Genomic DNA, 24,470 nt, shown 5'->3' with positions numbered 1-24,470 from the left:
AGGATGTGTTCAAGCAATGTGATGAGGTGCCTTGTATACAAGGAAAGGAACTGTTAGGGTCGGGACACAGTCTAGAAAAGCAAAGTTTGACCAGCAATGGTGTTTCATTTCAGAAGTATGGAGAAGCTCACAGTGAAGATACTATTCCCTAACCTCAGACAAGGAGAAATGCTAGACAGTCAGTGTACAAAGCCCCACAGACTACTCCTGTCTCTGCTGGTGCGGCCAGGCAATGCAGATTTTGGCAAGCTCACAAGTCTGACGCAGTGTATGCACAAAAGAACAAGGAAAAATGCCTACAGTACAGAGCTCAACTGAAGAAGAAATGTAAGAACAACCCCAAGTTGGTTGCAGAGATGAAGGAGAAGAAGAGGCTGCGTAAAGCTGCTTACAGAAAAAGAAAGAAAGAGGAGGAAGTAGCTGCTAAAGTAGTTGAAGGAAAGCGCAAACCACGCCGATCCAACAGACCCATACAAGCTCAGATGATGATTCCGATGATGGACAAGATGAAACCACAGTGCTGAGGTCTAAATTGAAGACACTGCAGCAGAAACTCAGAAGACCAAGTGTTCAGAAGGCTCTCAGCTCCACAGATGCAGTTAGGAAGCGAGCTCAGGGACCACGCACGGCCATTCACACAATCCCCAAACAAATGGGCAGAAACCATGAGCCACCTTCTGAAAAATGCAAGTCCTAACAAGGCTGCAACCTTTTAAAGGAGACAGAAAAAGAGGGCAAAGACTGTTCACAGAAGAAATGTAGAGCAGCGACAGAGATGGAGATCTGCGATTGAGGACTTCATGAGAAGAGATGATGTAACACGCCACATGCCAAACAAGCGTGATGTTGTCACCATAGATGGTGTACAGGTTGCTAAACGACATCTTCTGATGCCAAAGAAACAGGCCTACATGATGTTTGTACAAGAGACCCCAACCTACCCTTACCACTACACAACTTTCACAAAGTCAATTCCTCGCTTCATCAAGAAGATGAACCTCAATGATCAAAGTGTCTGTGTCTGCTTTGGTTTGTCATCACAAATGAAATATTCTCCTCTTTGGTGATTCTAGTAAGCCATTTGTAATATCAGCTAAGTTCTTCTCTGTTATGTAAAGAAATCAGATGTTAAACTATGCTTTTAGACAAGTCTCATCTAGTGTCCCGACCCTAACATTTCACAATAAATTGTAAGTGCTTTTCTAGCATCTAGTATCTCAAAGACTAATAAATGTATCAATTAGAAATTTGAACTGTAAATTCACTTTTGCATTAACAACATATATGATAGTTTGTCTGTTTTGACCTGTTTATATCTTTGTTTAAGAATTGTTTCATTCAATGTTGTTTTCAAACTGTGCTAATCTTGGAGAAAAATGACTTTTTTAATAAATTCTCCACAATTTAGACAAACCTGAGGGCCAATATGGTATACTTGTATGTGATGCATTGCCAAATGTGTTAGAATAATGATTCGATATTACTTCTACAATGCTTAGAACTGAATTTAATCATGCTCAATTTTACAGTTCTTACTTATTTTCTATTGAAAACTTGAAAAAAAATATATGTTGAAAGTCACTACTTAGCCTTGCTTTTGTTATTTTTTTGTTGCTATATATACAGACTTCCTGTTGCAGCAAAGTTCCAGGCAAAAACACCTTTATTTTTTACCCTCTTGTCACACTCTTATTTGCACCAGGCCATATACACTCAACAAAAATATAAATGCAACACTTTTGGTTTTGCTCCCATTTTGTTTGAGATGAACTCAAAGATCTAAAACTTTTTCCACATACACAATATCACCATTTCCCTCAAATATTGTTCACAAACCAGTCTAAATCTGTGATAGTGAGCACTTCTCCTTTGCTGATATAATCCATCCCACCTCACAGGTGTGCCATATCAAGATGCTGATTAGACACCATGATTAGTGCACAGGTGTGCCTTAGACTGCCCACAATAAAAGGCCACTCTGAAAGGTGCAGTTTTGTTTTATTGGGGGGGATACCAGTCAGTATCTGGTGTGACCACCATTTGCCTCATCCAGTGCAACACATCTCCTTCGCATAGAGTTGATCAGGTTGTCAGTTGTGGCCTGTGGAATGTTGGTCCACTCCTCTTCAATGGCTGTGCGAAGTTGCTGGATATTGGCAGGAACTGGTACATGTTGTCGTATACGCCGGTCAAGAGCATCCCAAACATGCTCAATGGGTGACATGTCCGGTGAGTATGCCGGCCATGCAAGAACTGGGACATTTTCAGCTTCCAAGAATTGTGTACAGATCCTTGCAACATGGGGCCATGCATTATCCTGCTGCAACATGAGGTGATATTCTTGGATGTGGCACAACAATGGGCCTCAGGATCTCATCACGGTATCTCTGTGCATTCAAAATGCCATCAATAAAATGCACCTGTGTTCTTCGTCCATAACAGACGCCTGCCCATACCATAACCCCACCGCCACCATGGGCCACTCGATCCACAACACTGACATCAGAAAACCGCTCACCCACACGACGCCACACACGCTGTCTGCCATCTGCCCTGACAGTGTGAACCGGGATTCATCCGTGAAGAGAACACCTCTCCAACATGCCAAACGCCAGCGAATGTGAGCATTTGCCCACTCAAGTCGGTTACGACGACGAACTGGAGTCAGGTCGAGACCCCGATGAGGACGACGAGCATGCAGATGAGCTTCCCTGAGACGGTTTCTGACAGTTTGTGCAGAAATTCTTTGGTTATGCAAACTGATTGTTTCAGCAGCTGTCCGAGTGGCTGGTCTCAGACGATCTTGGAGGTGAACATGCTGGATGTGTTGTGTGGGCCGCTGAAGAGGAGGTACTGCTGGCCCACCACCACCAGAGGGCGCCCTGCCTGGAGTGCGGGCTCCAGGCACTAGGGGGCGCTGCCGCCTTGCAGGAGCAGCCAGAGTGACAGCTGTCACCCATCACCTGCGACAGCTGTCATCAATCATCGGATCTGCAGGGGTATATCAGCAGGACGGCATCTCCACCTCATTGCCGAGATATCGCTCTACCAAAGAGGTAACGTTCTCAGCCGATTCTATTGTCTTCCTGACAGTAATACTTTGTTGCTTGTGTGCAGACAGTGAGTAGTACAGCTGGAGACTGTATTGGACTTTTTTGGATAGTACTCACATCTTACACTACAGTATTTTTCTGACGAGAGGTGGAGGTGGTGTTTCCACCCTACGTGTTGCTGGGTGCTGCCGCACCCACACCTGACTGTTTCTGTTTCCTCGCCAGCAGTACCGGATCCGACGAGCGGAGGCAGTGGCCACCTGGGAGTGCGGGACTTGGCGGCTCCAGTATTCCCGGGGTTCGGTGGCGGAGGAAATCGGGGTGGTTCCGGTTCGACTTGGACAGACGTCTCCTATCTTCGAGCCTGCCCACACGACACCGTTGACATTTGGCTTATTTCGACATTGTAATCAGTTGTGTTTGTTGTGCGTGTTTCACAACAGTAAAGCTTGTATTTGACTTCCTCCATTGTCCGTTCATTTGCGCCCCTGTGTGGGTCCGTGTTCCTACACTTTCCCAACAGGATATCTCGGCCAACGTCATGGATCCCGAGCGGTTAAACCCAACGCCCGCCCCTAGAAACTGGGCTAGGGGTGGGCCGAGACATTCCCGTGGGACACACCCACATTGCCACACGACTCCCAGTTACAATCCTTTATGAGGATTCAACCCTGAAGGCCCCAGCACTGGTGGACACGGGCTCTGAAGGGAATCTGTAGACAGCAGATGGGCCAGGGAGATAGGGCTCCCTCTGGTGGCGCTTACCTCGCCTGTGCAGGTGCGTGCGCTAGATGGCTCCCTACTCCCTCCAATCACGCATAAGACACCACCTGTAACTCTGGTGGTGTCAGGAAATCACCGGGAGGAGATCAAGTTTTTTGTGACTCCTGCTACCTCCCGAGTGATTTTAGGGTTTCCCTGGATGTTAAAACACAATCCCCGGATCGATTGGCCGTCCGGGGTAGTGGTTCAGTGGAGCGAGACCTGCCATCGGGTATGTTTAGGTTCCTCGGTTCCTCCCGGTTCCCAGGCTAAGGAGGAGGTCAGAGTCCCGCCCAATCTGGGGACGGTGCCGGTGGAGTACCACGACCTTGTTGATGTGTTCAGCAAGGATCTGGTGCTCACCCTTCCCCCCCACCGTCCGTACGATTGTGCCATTGATTTTGTTCCAGGCGGTGAGTTCCCGTCCAGCTGGCTGTACAACCTCTCACGGCCTGAGCGCGAATCAATGGAGACCTACATCCGGGACTCCTTAGCCGCCGGGGTGATCCGGAATTCCACCTCCCTGATGGGTGCAGGTTTCTTTTTTGTGGGTAAAAAAGACGGCGGACTTCGTCCATGCATTGATTACAGGGGACTGAACGAAATCACGGTTCGTAATCGATACCCGTTGCCCCTGTTGGATTCGGTGTTCACGTCCCTGCATGGAGCCCGAATATTCACCAAGCTCGATCTTAGAAATGCGTATCACCTGGTTCGGATCCGGAAGGGAGACGAGTGGAAGACGGCATTCAACACCCCCTTAGGTCACTTTGAGTACCTGGTCATGCCGTTTGGTCTTACAAACGCCCCCGCGACGTTCCAAGCTTTGGTTAATGATGTCTTGCGGGATTTCCTGCACCGGTTCGTCTTCGTATACCTAGACGATATACTCATCTTTTCTCCGGATCCTGAGACCCATGTCAAGCATGTACGTCAGGTCCTGCAGCGGTTGTTGGAGAACCGGCTGTTTGTGAAGGGCGAGAAGTGTGAGTTCCACCGCACATCTTTGTCCTTTCTGGGGTTCATCATCTCCTCCAACTCCGTCGCTCCTGATCCGGCCAAGGTTGCGGCGGTGAGAGACTGGCCCCAACCCACAAGCCGTAGGAAGCTGCAACAGTTCCTCGGCTTTGCAAATTTCTATAGGAGGTTCATTAAGGGCTACAGTCAGGTAGTTAGCCCCTTGACAGCCCTGACCTCACCAAAAGTCCCCTTCACCTGGTCGGATCGTTGCGATGCCGCGTTCAAGGAGTTGAAACGGCGCTTCTCGTCTGCACCCGTTCTGGTGCAGCCCGATCCTAGTCGCCAGTTAGTGTTGAAGTGGACGCCTCAGACTCAGGGATAGGAGCCGTGCTGTCCCAGAGCGGGAAGACCGATAAGGTCCTTCACCCGTGTGCCTATTTTTCCTGTAGGTTGACCCCGGCCGAACGGAACTATGACGTCGGCAATCGAGAACTCCTTGCGGTGAAAGAGGCTCTTGAAGAGTGGAGACATCTGTTGGAGGGAACGTCCGTGCCATTCACGGTTTTCACTGACCACCGGAACCTGGAGTATATCAGGACCGCCAAGCGGCTGAATCCCAGGCAAGCCCGCTGGTCACTGTTCTTCGGCCGTTTTGACTTCTGGATCACCTACCGTCCCGGGACCAAAAACCAGAGATCGGATGCCTTGTCCCGGGTACATGAAGACGAAGTCAAAACGGAGTTGTCGGATCCACCGGAACCCATCATCCCGGAGTCCACTATCGTGGCCACCCTCACCTGGGACGTAGAGAGAACCGTCCGGGAGGCCCTGGCACGAAGCCCGGACCCCGGAACCGGGCCGAAGAATAGACTTTACGTCCCACCAGAAGCTAGGGCTGCAGTCCTGGACTTCTGTCACGGCTCTAAGCTCTCCTGTCATCCAGGGGTGCGAAGAACCGTGGCAATTGTCCGGCCGGCTTCTGGTGGGCGTCCCTGGAGGCCGACGTCCGGGATTATATCCAGGCCTGTACCACCTGCGCCAGGGGCAAGGCCGACCATCGCAAGGTTTCGGGATTGCTACAGCCGCTGCCCGTGCCTCATCGCCCCTGGTCTCACATCGGCCTGGATTTTGTCACGGGCCTCCCGCCGTCCCAGGGCAACACCGTCATCCTCACAATAGTGGACCGATTCTCCAAGGCGGCCCACTTCGTGGCCCTCCCGAAGCTCCCAACGGCCCAGGAGACAGCGGACCTCCTGGTCCACCACGTCGTCTGGCTGCATGGGATCCCAACAGACATCGTCTCCGATCGCGGTCCCCAGTTCTCCTCGCACATCTGGAGGAGCTTCTGCTGGGAACTGGGGGCCACGGTCAGTCTCTCATCCGGGTATCATCCCCAAACCAACGGGCAAGCAGAACGGGCCAACCAAGAGATGGAGCAGACCCTGCGTTGCGTGACAGCCGCGCACCCGGCGGCCTGGAGTACCCATCTGGCCTGGATCGAGTATGCCCACAACAGCCAAGTGTCGTCAGCCACCGGCCTCTCCCCTTTTGAGGTGTGTCTAGGGTATCAGCCCCCGTTGTTTCCGGTGGTTGAGGGAGAGGTCGGTGTGCCCTCGGTCCAGGCCCACCTGCGGAAGTGCCGTCGGGTGTGGCGAGCCGCCCGTTCTGCTTTGCTGAAGGCCCGGATGAGGACAAAGGCCCATGCAGACCGTCGGCGGCCCCCGGCCCCTACGTATCGTCCAGGGCAGGAAGTGTGGTTGTCAACCAAGGACATTCCACTCCAAGTGGCCTCCCCGAAACTACAGGAACGATACATAGGTCCCTTTAAAATCCTCAAGGTCATCAGTCCCGCCGCAGTGAGGCTTCAGCTTCTGGCCTCACTGCGGATCCATCCCGTGTTTCACATGTCAAGGATCAAACCACATCACACCTCACCCCTCTGTACTCCGGGTCCGGCATCACCTCCTGCCCGGATCATCGATGGCGAGCCGGCTTGGACTGTGCGCCGGCTTTTGGATGTCCGACGGATGGGCCGGGGCTTCCAGTATTTGGTGGACTGGGAGGGGTACGGCCCAGAAGAACGCTCCTGGGTGAAGAAGAGCTTCATCCTGGACCCGGCCCTCCTGGCCGACTTCTACCGCCGCCACCCGGACAAGCCTGGTCGGGCGCCAGGAGGCGCCCGTTGAGGGGGGGGTCCTGTTGTGTGGGCCGCTGAAGAGGAGGTATTGCTGGCCCACCACCACCAGAGGGCGCCCTGCCTGGAGTGCGGGCTCCAGGCACTAGGGGGCGCTGCCACCTTGCAGGAGCAGCCAGAGTGACAGCTGTCACCCATCACCTGCGACAGCTGTCATCAATCATCGGATCTGCAGGGGTATATCAGCAGGACGGCATCTCCACCTCATTGCCGAGATATTGCTCTACCAAAGAGGTAATGTTCTCAGCCGATTCTATTGTTTTCCTGACAGTAATACTTTGTTGCTTGTGTGCAGACAGTGAGTAGTACAGCTGGAGACTGTATTGGACTTTTTTGGATAAGTACTCACATTCTTACACTACAGTATTTTTCTGACGAGAGGTGGAGGTGGTGTTTCCACCCTACGTGTTGCTGGGTGCTGCCGCACCCACACCTGACTGTTTCTGTTCCTCGCCAGCAGTACCGGATCCGACGAGCGGAGGCAGTGGCCACCTGGGAGTTCGGGACTTGGCGGCTCCAGTATTCCCGGGGTTCGGTGGTGGAGGAAATCGGGTGGTTCCGGTTCGACTTGGACAGACGTCTCCTATCTTCGAGCCTGCCCACACGACACCGTTGACATTTGGCTTATTTCGACATTGTAATCAGTTGTGTTTGTTGTGCGTGTTTCACAACAGTAAAGCTTTGTTATTTGACTTCCTCCATTGTCCGTTCATTTGCGCCCCCTGTTGTGGGTCCGTGTTCCTACACTTTCCCAACAGGATGTGGAGGTTCTGGGCTGCTGTGGTTACACATGGTCTGCGGTTGTGAGGCTGGTTGGATGTACTGCCAAATTCTCTGAAACGCCTTTGGAGACGGCTTATGGTAGAGAAATGAACATTCAATACACGAGCAACAGCTCTGGTTGACATTCCTGCTGTCAGCATGCCAATTGCACGCTCCCTCAAATCTTGCGACATCTGTGGCGTTGTGCTGTGTGATAAAACTGCACCTTTCAGAGTGGCCTTTTATTGTGGGCAGTCTAAGGCACACCTGTGCACTGATCATGGTGTCTAATCAGCATCTTGATATGGCACACCTGTGAGGTGGGATGGATTACCTCAGCAAAGGAGAAGTGCTCACTATAACAGATTTAGACTGGTTTGTGAACAATATTTGAGGGAAATGGTGATATTGTGTATGTGGAAAAAGTTTTAGATCTTTGAGTTCATCTCATACAAAATGGGAGCAAAACCAAAAGTGTTGCGTTTATATTTTTGTTGAGTATATATATATATATATATATATATATATATATATATATATATATAGTATATATATCGGTGATGATCCTCTGGGCATCACACAGATTAAGGAGCGGTACAACCGGTTTAAAGATGTCCGCACAATGGTGGAGACCGAGCCACGCTCCGGTCGGCCATCAACAGACTGAAATGACCAGATCATTTCCAAAGTGAACGCTGTGGTGATGCGCGACCGTCGTGTGACTGTCCGAGAAATTGCGGAAGAGGTGGACATCAGCACTTTTTCGGAACATTCCACTGTGACAGAAGATTTGACGGTGAAAATCATGCCGATGGCTTCGGCACGAAGCTGCTGATGGCGGAAGTTGGAAGTTTCACAGGACATGTTGTATGCCCACCTCTTCCACAATTTCTCGGATAGTCACACGACTGAAAAGTCACCGAAAGCCGTCTGAATCATCCGAATGGTCCCCCAGTTTCTGGCAAAATTTGATGCGGCGGGCCCTGCTCCAGTCGGTCCGTCTTTTTCCTTGGAATGAAAAAACGCTGAGCGCACGACACACACCTCACACAAAGGCTGGTTACCAGAAAATGATGCAATCGACAGGTGTGAAAAAGTTCACGCATGCGCACGAAGGTTCAAGGTTTGCACATGCAAGCACACGTGATTCAAATCCATCAGGTTTTTGAAAAAATAAAAAGGTCCGATACTTTTCTAACAGACCTCATACAAACAGTGTGGTACTTTATGGTAAATCTGTGTCAGGGAGGCAGTTCTCTCAAAAACTGAATGTCCATGGTGGAAGAAGACAAGTGAGGGAAGCCACCAAGACACAACTCTGGAAGAACTTTTGGCTTCTGTGTGTGTGAGTGGAGAAACTGGGAATAGAGCAACATTTTTATTTTTTATCTTCATTTTACATACAGTCCCAACCTTTTTCTGATTTGTGGTTGTTTTTGTTTGCATTTCTGAAATTACAGAACTGCTATAAAGAAAAGTGTTAACATTTTATTGTTTTTTCAAACTTTGTAGAACAAACACAAACACTAAACTCTTATAAAGAAGGAAAAAATACACAAACGTGCAGGAAAAACTGAACAATGCAGACTGATTTGACTCGTGATTTTTGAAAATAATAAGAGGTAACTTACTTTGAAATAAATGAAATGCAGAGCTGTAGCCTAATAACTTTGAAAAATTACAAAAATCAGCAGCTTGTAGTTTGTGCTTGAACATAAAACTACATTAAGGTCAAGCTAAAATATCTGCAATAATAATAATAATAACAATTGAATAATAATAACAGCCTGTTAAAGGTGCGTTTACACATAAGCAAGACGCGTTACGAATGTCATTTTTCTGTCATTCATTCCTGACATTCTTAATGTGACTTAACGCATCTGTATAGGTTTCTTAATAGTGCGTGTTGGTGCGTGATATTCTTGATATTCGTGGAGCATGTTTTTGCCTGTCAAAAAATCTTCCACGAATGTCACACACCACCCTCATTTCATCTCACATCGTGGAGGTCGCAACTGAGCATATTGATCCGTCTTGATGAGTATTGATCCTTAATAGAACGTGACAACGTTCGTAGTGGTTCCTGTGGTGGTTCCTGGAGCCCAAACTGTCACGCGTTATTACGAAGTGACACGGAAACTGTCAAGTTTTGACACGACTTGTAACGCGGCGTCACATTTCACTGCGCGCCACGACGAATCAGTTTTCTGTCACGTGCGCACAATTAAACTCGGCTCCAAATGTCGTTCCACAGTTCCTGCTGAAGCTCCTCAGGACGCTCCTGCAGGTGTTCCACCTGCTGTTGTAACCGATGAGCGGGAGAACGAGTCTGAGCAACCAGAGGAGTGAGAGGAGCCTCACGTGCTGCCCGACATCTCTGCACCTCCTCCATCCGGCGGAGGAAGGAGCGTGCGCACAATTAAACCCTGCTGCACAACATTCAGTTTGATTGCTGACACCAAGTCGGCTAAAAGTCAAATTTCAGTGCTCTTCAGCGCGCTCCTGCAGGTGTTCCACCTGCTGCATGTGCCTGATGTTTGGGAAAATGCGCCAGACGAGAGCCGCATGAAGACACATCTGGCTCTGTCCTCCTCCTCCTCTCTGCGCCACTCCATGGCACAGAGCCCAACTACGCATGCAGTCACAAAGTTCTTCTGAAAACTGGAGCGATCTGAATTCGGTTGGATGAATATGGGTGTGTGTGTGGAGACAATTCACAACGTGACAGAACTTAACGATGCGCTGTTACGTGCAATAGTGCGCGATAGCGCGGAACACTATTCTTGACCGTGCGTAATTGTTCCTGATAATTCTCCGGCAACATGTGCCATTAATCGTAACGTGTGGTAACAGGTTGCAGCAGTTCCTGAGGACACCTGACGCCTCTGCCCCGAATCATCACATTCGTGATCAGCGGCCAAGAATCGTGGCATTCGTGACTTGTCGTCGTTATGTGTAAACGCGGCATAAAGTTCAGAGTTCTCACCTGCTTTATGTGATTTCTGCTTCTGAACATCACTGCAGAGTTTCTCCACGTCAGGTTTGTGTGTGTGGAGTGGTTTTTCGTTCATTCCTATGTTCTTATTTTTTAAGGAATTTTGACCATTTATTTAATCTCATAATGTCAGTATAACTGTCACCAACACGCGCACACGGTGTGAACAGTACGTACCGTCAGAACACTCCAGCGAGAAATAAAGGCAGCACCACAGTTTTGTTTTCTTTTAACATGTTGCTTCATTCTGTACTCAGCGCACGCTCTCCGTGCACTGACTGAAGCCGCTCATAACCCTCCCCTGCCCTTCTCCTCTCCGTCCTTGCAGCGAGCTGACTCTCACACACATACACACACACACACACAGACGGCTGCAGCGATCGAACCGTCCTAATTTTATACAGCTTTAAGCAAAAGCTGCCCGCTATTTTAGCGTTGAAGTGTAGTTACTATGAATACTGTAGTTAGAAAAGAACGTCAAGAACTGGAATGGTCAGACAAGTGGACGGTTTGTTTCAAAAACAGCTGAAGAATGAAACAAGCGTCTGTCCCATGTCTTTTCGAAAATTGATGGCAGGACGGCTCGCTCCTAAAACCTTGGTTCCCGCTCCTGTTTGCTCCCGTTAACTTATAATCCTGTACCGTCCCAATCACGTGATAAATAGCAAAGTTGACTTCAATCCTGTGGGAATCCCACGGGAATCCCGTGATCCGTGGGATTCCCGAAAAAAAGCCAGCCTCGATTCCATAGTGTGCAAACGAAATACACGACGCTGTCCCATTAGGCAAGTGGAGCCTGATAACTGAAGAGGAACATCACAGAATAATTCAACTATTAGTACTATACAGTAAATACCAGGTGTGTCTTGCTGGACCAGATGTCACACTAGCCACCATTAGTTAGTCTTTTGATGCCTTTTGATGGTACTAGGATGCTTGGGAACAGGGTGTCTCCTTATTGCAAAATCCAAGAATACAGTGAGTGAAGAGACAGATCAGTGAGTCCAGAAAACATCTTTTTTCTTCATGTAATGCATCATAGACCTGCCTGCCACCTACTGGACATGTCTGGAATTGTTGCAGGAAAAAATGTTATCACTACATGCATGATGGGAATTAGGAGCAGGTGTGGTCACGGTTACACATAGCTTGGAATGGGCTTGTTTGTCAGTTTCTTTCATTTCCAAAGTGTAGGTGTGGTGGCCACCAAGGACCACTGCAGCTTGTTCCAGATCTGGGTGTGAGAATTGAACAGTTGCCTGCGTGTGCTGGAAGGAGACCAGCTGCGGTGCTTTGTTCCAGCGTACTGTGGTAGCATAATGTTCAGAGGTGCAAGCCAACACCCGGTACTTACTCTCTGTAGAGCATCAATCAAATCTCTATCGTGTGTTTGGTCAGGAACTGTTTCCAGAGTTTTATTTCATCTCAAAATAGATCATCACAGACAAGTCTACAGTGATGTTTTCAGTAGGAAAAGCTTCCTTTGAAATGTGAGTCACTGCTGTATTGTTTGTTTGTTTGCATGCATGCATGCATCATCGTCATCAGTTACTTGGTAACAGTTTATTGTGCAGAAGCTCAGTCGGTGTTTCTCAGGTGTATCAGTAAACCTTAACTGTGAGACAATCAGTGGGTTAGCAGGTAGAGAAACCCAAGAACTGGCTTCAGGTCCTCAGGGAGGCTCAGGTTCCAGTACGCAGCACAGAAGTAGAGGATCACATTGCTCATATTGTTACTGGGCAGAGGTGGCAGACTGAGCACCACAATGTCACTCTGGGCCTGGAACTGAAGACAAATCATCTTGGATAACTTTATGTGAACTCCTTTCACCATCATAGATGCCTTTGTGGAACAGGTCAAATTTTACACACCCATCACAGGGGCTTTAGAGCTAATGTGATCAACTAATGTGACATTTTTTTTTACAGTCAAGGGTCACAGAAAACTGGAGCCGATCTCAGCGACCGAGCGAGAGGAGGGTACATCCTGGACAGACCGCCAGTCTATCACAGGGTCACATGCAGACAAACACATGTAAACAAATACGTTCACACTCTCACTCACATTCATTTATTTTTAAAAGCCTTCTAGAGAAATGCATCACTTGGGTTAGTGAAGACACTATGTCTTTTGCTTCCAAACTCTGCTGGAATTTATTTTAAATATTGCAGTTTATGCAAAACTAAAATAAGATAAGCTCAACTTTATTTATCCCATAGGAAACTAATTTGCCAGAGTACAGAAACAGTAAACAGTGAACAATGTTTTGTTGTTGTGTGTGTGTGTGTTTTTTTTTTCAATAAGTACAACAAATTTATGCAAAATGACTGGAAGACACTGCACAAGATGTTTGACAATATTGCACATAACTGTAAAAGTAAATGCACATTTATAGGGAGGTGGTCATGTGACATATACAGTATATCAGTATGTAAATAAGGATTTTCTATGTGTTTTCCATGTGTTGGTTATGCAAAACATCTGCCACATAACTGAGCATGTTCACGTGCTGGCAGTTTTAGAAAAAGAAAAACAATCAAAAACAAGCAAACAAACAAACAAACAAAGAAAAACTAGAGCACCGCACTCGTAGAGCGCAAACCTCTGCCAACACTAGTTTCCAATTCCGCAGACTGTTACCTTGGAGAAAATTTTCAAAGTTAAAGTTCTGTTAGAAGTGGCTTTTCAGAAGCTAAATTAGATGTGATCACATGTCAGGGGTATGTATTTAGTTCATACACTTGAATCAATTTTTTTGTGGTTTTGTCAGGTTTTTTTCAACTTTTCCCATTTCTGAATGTTTTTTCAGATAGTTTTCCATCCAACTTTGGTGGTGTAAGTAAATCCATATCAGAAAAATGAGAGTGATTGAGGCCCTTTTGACTGCGATATAATGCAAAATGTACACCAAATGGGCTTTTCAATGTTAAATTCAAATGTCCATAAAATCCACAATCCGGATCAGATCTGTATCAGACTTTGTCACGTGATAGTGAGTGTCAGTCTGCACCTCACAGTCATTGATTAAGATATAATGCAAAATATACATTAAATGGTGTTTTCAATGTTAAATTTAAATGGCCACAAAATCTGTAATCTGGATCAGATCCAGATCAAACTTTGTCAGTCAATAACGGAGACCATCCTACATAATGCTGTAAAATATGAAAGAGATTTGGTCCTTTTTTTGGAATTTTTGAAAGTTTGTCCTGTCCAGGGTGTACCCCGCCTTATGCTCTATGACTGCTGGGATAGGCTGGTAATCTTGTTTCTGGGAGGTAAGCGATGGCTGTACTTGGTGCTAAACAAGCTAGCTGCCTAACACACTTGCAAATGTACAAGAAACTTCAGTGTCTTGTTTGCATGATTTTATATCCCATAAAACATGTTGAAACGAGCAATCAGAGATTTCTGACGTACGCCAATCCGCATCACTCCCAAAATTGAGTGGAGTCTTCCATTCCCGAATGTATCTGTGGTGAAAATTTCGTCAAAATCTGTGCAGTAGTTTTGACGTAATCCTGCAAACAGACAGACAGACAAATACATAAACGCCAATGATTATTACATCCTTGCCAGATGTAATAAATATCATCATAAAATCATGGATGTTTTACAGTTTTACTGCATTTTGCACAACAAATAATAGTTTCCAGTTTAGCTGTGAGGTGCATGTTGTCAGGTGGTGGACAGAACTTCACAGAAGACCTGTTTACATCAAAAAACTTAAGGCACACACATAAGCCACCTTGACACTTGCACAAATTTAATCCACTCACTGGCACGCAATCTAGCGTGCCAGAGAGTAAACTCATTGTAAACCCGTTTTAAACTGTGTGTGAACTGTGCGCGACTGCGTGCAAGTGCACAAAGAAAATTTTAAAATATTCAAAATCTCTGGCACACATTAGTTTTGTGAACTAGATGTGAACATTGCACAAGCTATTCAAAAACACTGTGTGTTACTGTGAGTCAATGCGTCTCATTGTCACAGCGCATCTGAAACTGTTCCACCACATGAAGCACATGAGAGAAGCTGGAGCTGCAGATATTTCCTCTGTGATTCCAGGAGCAATGAGAGATGGTTTCATCAGCCAAGTTCAAGAGCAAATGCATCACCTACTACAAAATAATTGTTTTATATAAAGCAGTGTCCAGCGGGACAAAGCGGGTTGCATTGGTACGACGAATTGTGCAGCAGTGTGGGGATCACATTCGTGCAAGTGTCAAGGTGCTTTAGAAACAAATTTTCACATGGGTATCATAATTACCAACTTGCTTTTAAACACACACACCAAAGAAAATCAGATATCTGGTCAGGCTTTTGGTTTTCTTTTCTCTATTACAAAACAATTAAAGTAATTTTCAAACATCAAAATAAAAAACAGAATTCACGTTCTTTCTTGATTTTGGTGCAAAGTTCTCTGAGCTCTCTGCCCTGTCCTGTCATGTCTTGTTTTGGCCCTTATCCGTGTCTGTGTCCCCTGTCCGTGTCTTACTGTCTGACTCTGACCGTTGTTAGCTGCTGTTTATTTTAGTCACTTGTTAAGTCTCGTCTTAGTTTTCTTGTGGTTATCTCTTTTAAGGGTGTTATACTTTAGCCACATTGTGATTTCTGTTCTAGTTCTCTGCCTTTTATTTGCTTGTTGGTCCCTTTTCAGTTTTTCCATTTGATTTGTTCTTTTCATGTTGGTATTTTATTTGGCCTTTGGTTGGGTTCAACGTTGTTGTAGACCATGGGTTAAAGTTCTCCATCACCACGACGGATTTCTGTCATTTGGAAAACTTAACCACACATACGCGTGCGAATGTGGTGTCATGCGTGTTTTGGGGCCGAAATATGATAGTCTCACTGTCAAAGCAACATCCCATTTTGCGCTAATCAAAGCAGCAGCAATGTCAGCGTGGACTGCGGAGGAAGGGACTGTGTGAATTTTCCTTCCTCTCCTCTCTGTTTACTGCTTGCCATGAGCCACGGTCTTTCTCTTCCCTGTCTTCGTGAGAACATTGGCAGACACTCCCCAAGTAGAGCGGGATGTAGCTTTGCTTTGAACCAATGAAGCATTGATCCGTCTCGCTGCTTCTGTTGTGTGGGCCGCTGAAGAGGAGGTACTGCTGGCCCACTACCACCAGAGGGCGCCCTGCTTGGAGTGCGGGCTCCAAGCACGAGAGGGCGCCAGACCCAGAGGAGGTGACAGCTGTCACTCATTACTCCAGCTGTCACTCATCTACACCACCATATAAGCCAGACTGCAACTCCACCTCCCCGCCGAGAAATCGACTACCAGTACTAAGGTAATTTTCTCTGCTGACTTATACGTTGAATAGTAATCTGAACTTCTGTTGCAGCCGTTTTCCTGGTGCTTTCCTTGTCTGGAGGATTGGCGTTTGGTGTGACAGTGACGGCTTCACCTCGCACCCCGTCCCAGATAAGTGGTTGATCAGGAGCTGCACGAGTGTGTGTGATTTGGAGGTGGAGGTGCTCCCTCCTAACGGTGTCTGGACTGTTAATTACTGAGTGTGCGGACTCATACTCACACATCATCTTTCTGTTTTCTGCCAGCAGTACCAGGGTCGACAGCCGAAGACAGAGGCCACCTGGGGACTCGGGACTTGGCGGCTCCGGTGTTCTTCAGGCCGTTGGTGGTGGAGGCCGTGTGGGACGCGGCTTCTCTCTCGTCGGGCGTCTTCTATCTTCGAGCCTGCCCACACGTCACCTGGTGTTTATTGACTGTGAACATTAAGACACGTTTCGTTGTGTAATATCACAACATTAAATTGTTACCTTTTGGCTTACTTATTGTCCGTTCATTTGCGCCCCCTGTTGTGGGTCCGTGCTACGACACCTTCCCAACAGGATTTCTCGGCCATCGTCATGGACTCCGAGGGGCGTCAACTCCAGCTTGAACGGCCAATGGAAGAGCCAGGAGCGCAGGCGTCAGCGGGAGGCGGTTAAGTGAGCTGCAGCAGATCTTAACCGCCTTCAAGGCCCGGTTAGTATTTGTGACCGAGCAGAGTGTCCTCCTTAATCGGAGGGTGGAGGCTCTCACCGCCAGGGTGGAAGCGCGCGATCAGGGCGCTGCTGCAGCCACTCCTCTGGCTGGTCCTGGGCCCGTATTAGACGTTCCACTGGTTGTTCAACGAACCCCCCCACCGTCCCCTGAAGCATACATAAGCCCTCCGGAACCGTACGGGGGCTGTGTCGAGACGAGCGCGGACTTCCTCATGCAGTGTTCACTCGTCTTTTCACAGCGCCCCGTCATGTACGCATCAGACGCTAGCCGGGTGGCTTATGTTATTAATTTGCTTCGAGGAAAGGCACGCGCATGGGCTACGGCGCTTTGGGAGCAGAATTCACGGCTCCTAACGTCTTATTCTGGGTTCGTACGGGAATTCAAACAAGTGTTTGATCATCCCAACAGAGGCGAGACCGCTTCGAACGTGCTGCTGTCGATGAGACAGGGGCGCCGTAGCGCAGCCGAGTATGCAGTCGACTTCCGCATCGCTGGCAGCGAGGTCCGGCTGGAATAACGTTGCGCTCCGCGCCGCCTTTGTAAATGGACTGTCCCCGGTCCTTAAGGAGCACCTACTGGCCAAGGAGGAACCGCGGAAATTTGACGGGCTGATCGATTTGGTTATACGTTTAGACAACCGTTTAAATGAGCATCGTCGGGAGCAGGCCGGGGGGCGTGACCGGGCACGAGCCGTCCCTCCCCCTTCCGGTTCCGACAAGGTGACGTCGTCCCCACGCTTCACTGCCAGAGAGCTCCGTGTGGCTACGGCTCCCCCTGCTGAGGAGGCTAGGGACACGAGCAGGGCCAAATTAAGATCAAAAATCAGACAAAGGAGGCTGGCCCGCGGGGAGTGCTTTGTCTGCGGCTCTTGCGAGCACATGCAGAAGGACTGCCCTAAAACGGTCAAACTACAACGCCCGTCCTTAGAAACTGGGCTAAGGGTGGGTCATAACACGCACGCGGGAAAACCCCGCAAATCTGCACGAATCCCAGTAACAATCCTTTGTGGGGATTTAACCCTTCATGCCCCAGCACTGATAGACACAGGGTCTGAAGGGAATCTGCTGGACAGCAGATGGGTAAAGGAAGTAGGGCTCCCTCTGGTGGCTCTGCCGGCACCATTGCAGGTGCGAGCACTAGATGGCACCCTGCTTCCATTAATCACACATCAGACACAACCAGTGACTTTGGTTGTGTCTGGGAATCACAGGGAGGAGATAGTGTTCCATGTAACACCTTCTACCTCCCGAGTGATTTTGGGCTTTCCATGGATGGTGAAGCACAATCCCCGGATTGATTGGCCGTCTGGGGTTGTGACGCAGTGGAGCGAAACCTGCCACCGGAGTGCTTAGGATCCTCGGTTCCTCCCGGCACTACGGCTAATGAGGAGGTCAAAGTTCCCCCCCATTCTATCGGTGGTGCCAAAGGAGTACCACGATCTTGCTGACGTTTTCAGCAAAGATCTGGCACTCACTCTTCCCCCGCACCGACCGTATGATTGTGCCATCGATTTGGTCCCGGGGCGCTGAGTACCCGTCCAGTAGGTTGTACAACCTCTCACGTCCGGAACGCGAATCAATGGAGACCTACATCCGGGACTCCTTAGCTGCCGGGCTGATCCGGAACTCCACCTCCCCGATGGGTGCTGGTTTCTTTTTGTGGGCAAGAAAGACGGCGGACTCCGTCCATGCATTGATTACAGAGGGCTGAACGAGATCACGGTTCGCAACCGATACCCATTACCTCTGTTGGATTCAGTGTTCACGCCCCTGCTTGGAGCCCAAATTTTCACAAAATTGGATCTTAGAAACGCGTACCACCTGGTTCGGGTCCGGAAGGGAGACGAATGGAAGACGGCATTCAACACCCCGTTAGGTCATTTTGAGTACCTGGTCATGCCGTTCGGCCTCACTAACGCCCCCCGCGACGTTCCAAGCTTTGGTAAATGACGTCTTGCGGGACTTCCTGCATCGGTTCGTCTTCGTGTATCTGGACGATATACTCATCTTTTCCCCGGACCCTGAGACCCATGTCCAACATGTACGTCAGGTCCTACAGCGGTTGTTGGAGAACCGGCTGTTTGTGAAGGGTGAGAAGTGCGAGTTCCACCGCACTTCTTTGTCCTTCCTGGGGTTCATCATCTCCTCCAACTCCGTCGCCCCTGATCCGGCTAAGGTTGCGGCGGTGAGAGATTGGCCCCAACCGATAAGCCGCAGGAAACTACAGCAGTTCCTAGGCTTTGCAAATTTCTACAGGAGGTTCATTAAAGGTTACAGTCAGGTAGCTAGCCCCCTGACTGCCCTGACCTCCACCAAGGTCCCCTTCGCCTGGTCGGATCGGTGCGAAGCCGCGTTCCAGGAGTTGAAACGCCGGTTCTCGACTGCACCAGTTCTGGTGCAGCCTGATCCTGATCGCCAGTACATAGTAGAAGTGGACGCCTCTGACTCAGGGATAGGAGCCGTGCTGTCCCAGAGCGTGGAGGCTGATAAAGTCCTCCATCCTTGTGCCTTTTATTCCCGCAGGTTGACCCCAGCTGAACGGAACTATGACGTCGGCAATCGGGAACTTCTTGCGGTGAAGGAGGCTCTTGAAGAGTGGAGACACCTGCTGGAGGGGGCATCGTTGCCCTTCACGGTTTTCACAGACCATCGGAACCTGGAGTACATCCGGACCGCCAAGCGGCTGAACCCCAGGCAAGCCCGCTGGTCTCTGTTCTTCGGGCGCTTTGACTTCCAGATCACGTATCGCCCCGGGACCAAGAACCAAAAACCAGATGCATTGTCCCGGGTGCACGAAGAAGAAGCCAAAGCGGGGCTGTCGAACCCCACCGAGACCATCATCCCCGAGTCCACTGTCGTGGCCACCCTCACCTGGGACGTGGAGAAGACCGTCCGGGAGGCCTCCTGACAAGGAGCCCGGACCCGGGGACTGGCCCCAAGAACAGACTGTACGTCCCACCAGAGGCAAGAGCTGCCGTATTGGACTTCTGTCACGAGTCCAAGCTCTCCTGTCATCCCGGAGTGTGTAGGACCGTGGCAGTAGTCCAGCAGCGCTTCTGGTGGGCGTCCCTGGAAACCGACGTCCGGGACTACGTCCAGGCCTGTACCATCTGCGCCAGGGGCAAGGCAGACCATCGGAGGACGACGGACTCCTCCAACCCCTGCCAGTGCCTCATCGCCCCTGGTCTCACATCGGCCTGGACTTCATCACGGGCCTCCCGCCGTCCCAGGGCAACACCATTATTCTCACGATAGTGGACCGGTTCTCCAAGGCGGCCCACTTCGTGGCCCTCCCGAAGCTCCCGACGGCCCAGGAGACGGCAGACCTCCTGGTCCACCACGTCATGCGGCTGCATGGGATACCATCGGACATCGTTTCAGATCGTGGTCCCCAGTTCTCTTCACAGGTGTGGAAGAGTTTCTGTAAGGAGCTGGGGGCCACCGTGAGTCTCTCGTCCGGGTACCACCCCCAGACCAACGGCCAGGCAGAGCGGGCTAACCAGGAGTTGGAACAGGCCCTTCGCTGCGTCACCTCCGCGCACCCGGCGGCCTGGAGTCACCATCTGGCCTGGATCGAGTATGCCCATAACAGCCAAATCTCGTCTGCTACCGGCCTCTCCCCTTTTGAGGCATGTTTGGGGTTCCAGCCCCCATTGTTCCCGCTGGTGGAGGGAGAGGTCGGTGTGCCCTCGGTCCAGGCCCACCTCAGGAGGTGCCGCCGGGTGTGGCGGACCGCCCGCTCTGCCCTATTAAAGGCCCGGACGAGGGCCAAAACCCATGCGGACCGCCGACGTTCCCCGGCCCCCACATACCAGCCCGGGCAGCAGGTGTGGCTGTCAACAAAGGACATCCCCCTCTGTGTGGACTCACCCAAATTAAAGGACAGATACATCGGCCCGTTCCCCATCCTCAAGATCATCAACCCGGCCGCAGTGAAGCTCAGACTCCCAGCTTCACTGCAGGTCCACCCTGTTTTACACGTGTCCCGTATCAAGCCACACCACACCTCGCCCCTCTGTGCACCTGGCCCTACGCCGCCTCCTGCCTGGCTCATCGACGGGGAGCCTGCTTGGACGGTCCGCAGGCTCCTGGACGTCCGTCGTAAGGGCCGGGGGTTCCAATATCTGGTGGACTGGGAGGGGTATGGACCTGAGGAGCGCTCCTGGGTGAAGAGGAGCTTCATCCTGGACCCGGCCCTCCTGGCCGATTTCTACAGACGACACCCGGACAAGCCTGGTCGGGCGCCAGGAGGCGCCCGTTGAGGGGGGGGTCCTGTTGTGTGGGCCGCTGAAGAGGAGGTACTGCTGGCCCACTACCACCAGAGGGCGCCCTGCTTGGAGTGCGGGCTCCAAGCACGAGAGGGCGCCAGACCCAGAGGAGGTGACAGCTGTCACTCATTACTCCAGCTGTCACTCATCTACACCACCATATAAGCCAGACTGCAACTCCACCTCCCCGCCGAGAAATCGACTACCAGTACTAAGGTAATTTTCTCTGCTGACTTATACGTTGAATAGTAATCTGAACTTCTGTTGCAGCCGTTTTCCTGGTGCTTTCCTTGTCTGGAGGATTGGCGTTTGGTGTGACAGTGACGGCTTCACCTCGCACCCCGTCCCAGATAAGTGGTTGATCAGGAGCTGCACGAGTGTGTGTGATTTGGAGGTGGAGGTGCTCCCTCCTAATGGTGTCTGGACTGTTAATTACTGAGTGTGCGGACTCACACTCACACATCATCTTTCTGTTTTCTGCCAGCAGTACCAGGGTCGACAGCCGAAGACAGAGGCCACCTGGGGACTCGGGACTTGGCGGCTCCGGTGTTCTTCAGGCCGTTGGTGGTGGAGGCCGTGTGGGACGCGGCTTCTCTCTCGTCGGGCGTCTTCTATCTTCGAGCCTGCCCACACGTCACCTGGTGTTTATTGACTGTGAACATTAAGACACGTTTCGTTGTGTAATATCACAACATTAAATTGTTACCTTTTGGCTTACTTATTGTCCGTTCATTTGCGCCCCCTGTTGTGGGTCCGTGCTACGACACCTTCCCAACAGCTTCGATGGTTTGTTGTATTATTTTGCTTTATCTTAATTTTTCCCCGCTAAAACCCTAAAGAGCATATGTCTGTGATTAATATTTTCCTTTTTTATATTAAACCGACCTGTTATGGTCTTCTAAAATAGTTGATAGATGTATTTTATAACTTAAAAATGGGTTCCGATGCTAACGCGTTAGCATGTGTATGGCGTTTTCAATGTTAAAGTTAGCATTAAGCTGTTCGCATCTCAGCACAGTCTGTGTGCATTTGTTTTCTGTAAAATAAATAATTAATGGCTTAGCCTTTGTTGTTGTAAAAGAGTCAAATGTATTATGAATTGTAATTTTTTTTATTTATTTTTATTTATATATTAATAATAATAATAATAATAATAACAGCAACAACAACAAAAGTAATAACTATTATTACTACAATACAATTTTAGAGAAACAGACAAAAAGAACCTGATGAAACAAAATACAACAGAAAAGGTAAAACCAACTAACAATGAACATAAATAAATAAATATAGAAATAAATAAGTGTTTCCTGTGAGCACCTAGTGACTCCACTTCATCCCTGTTTTATTTAAGTTTAATGACAATTTGTTTCGGTCAAACCACATCTAAGCTGTGTTTTTACACAAGAAAAAAATAAAATGCAGTAAACTGCACATTTGTGTCTTTTTTCATGAAAATATCTTATTAAATATAACATATTACACTTTAGTCAGGCCTTTAAAATACTTATGCGGACTCTTGCTGTAATATGTTATCAGTGGTTGAGATAGTTGCTGTAGGCATCTAAAAATGCTCATAATTGGGTGAAACCTGATGGAAATCTCTTTGTGTTGTGTCGGTGATGTATGTATGTGCAAAATAATACAAAACACTACTCCAGGTATGTTTTTGAGGAGAATATAACATTCTAACTTTATTACAAGCTTAAACAAGTTGATGTTGCGTGATAAAGGCCTTTTAATAATAACTCACTTCAAGAAATGGCAAAACTCACATGTAAGTAAAAAAACAAACAAACAAACAAACAAAAAATGATTAATCAATTACTAAAATAATCGTTAGTTGCAGCCCTAGTTTGTTTTATGAGTGTGAGCATTTTACCGATTAAATGTGAATAAGCCAATTTTAAGTTTCTCAGTGCGCATGCATTTTCAAAACTGGTGACAGTGTTACTTTGTGCACAGCAGAACAATGTTTTCAGTTGCTTTAGGCCCTAATTTTGTATTTTATTGACTGTACAGCCAACGACACAGCACCCATTTGGTGCATTCACCGTATTAGAACAAATCAAAATACTACAGAAGACAAAGAATTTTTACTTGACAGTTTAAAGTGAATTTTCTTTGTTTCAGAGGACTTCATACTCATTAAAATTCACCAGAATGTACAAAATTTAACTTGCTCTTTTAAAAATTTCTGTGGGAGATCCCCCAGACCCCCATAGTTTGAAGAGAGTTTTCTTTGTTTTAAAGGGCTTCATACCCATTAAAATTCACCAGAATATACAAAATTTGACTTGCTCTTTTAAAACATTTCTGGGTGAGATCCCCCAGACCCCCCAGAATCAATACTGTGTTTTTACCTAACAGTTTGAAGAGTTTTCTTTGTTTCAGAGGGCTTCATATCCATTAAAATTCACCAGAATATACAAAAATTGACTTGCTCTTTTAATAATTTCTGGGGGAGAACCCCCAGACCCCCCATAATCAATACTGTGTTTTTACTTCACAGATTGAAGTGAGTTTTATTTGTTTCAGAGGGCTTCATACCTGTTAAAATTCACTAGAAAACACAAAATTTGACTTGGTTTTTTAAAAATGTTTTGGGGGGGGCACCCCCAGAATCAAGAATACATCTCGCTCCCCACCACCCTTTTATGTACCTTTATGTTCAAGGTTTGCATTCTTTTTATGCTTTGTCTTTGTCAGATGAAAATTTATTGCTTTAACCCATGTTGTAGACATTTTTCATCACTGTTGGTATTTGGGTGTGGTTACTATCACGCATTCTTTTTTGACTCCGCTCCTGTTTTGTCACACCCACTTGTCTAACTGCACTCTCTTACCTCCCGTCTTCCCTCATCTTTGATCCGTCCAACCCCCTTCTTGAATGTTCTCCCCACCTGTCTCATTCCCCGAATCACCGTCTGTGCATTTAAGCCTCAGGTGTCATGCTTCTCACTGCCAGTTCGTTGATCATTGAATCCTCATCCTGGCATTTTGTCGTAGTCCTGTTTTTGCTTAGCCGTGTATTGACCTCGCTTTGTTTTGTCGGATCTCGCTTTTTGCCTCAGCCCTTGTTACATTGTCTCTCCATGCTACTGTACCCTGCTTGTTTTCTGACCACCCCATTCATTGCCTTGCACCTGCCTGTTACCTCTGCCTCTGCTTTAAAGATAAAGTCCTTTTATTACCCCAACGCCTTTGTCTGAGAGCCAGCATTTTGTACCCGCCCACTTTCTGAGCCATGTCACCTCGCTACATGACATAGAGAGTATTTTTGATTTCATGGTACACTGGAAACTGGATACTTGTGCTGGGAGGATTACCGGGTTAACATGACAGTTAACATGTTCATCTCACGGCTCTATGTCAAAATAAAATCTTATTTTATACAAAGTGTTGGATACAGAGTCTGGGATCATCGTTTCATGCTCCCAGCTTTTGATTGTGGTGCATTGAC

At 48.4% G+C, this 24,470-nt stretch overlaps 1 pseudogene; it reads left to right on the top strand.

Annotated features, from left to right (window-relative positions):
* The window catches only part of LOC117522933, a 247,761-nt pseudogene that overhangs the window by 160,679 nt on the left and 62,612 nt on the right, over positions 1-24,470 (top strand).

This window comes from Thalassophryne amazonica, chromosome 2, assembly GCF_902500255.1.
Source record: "Thalassophryne amazonica chromosome 2, fThaAma1.1, whole genome shotgun sequence".
NCBI classification, from domain to species: domain Eukaryota; kingdom Metazoa; phylum Chordata; class Actinopteri; order Batrachoidiformes; family Batrachoididae; genus Thalassophryne; species Thalassophryne amazonica.
The sequence above is the reverse complement of the archived record's forward strand: the minus strand, read 5'-3'. Positions and strand labels throughout refer to the sequence as shown.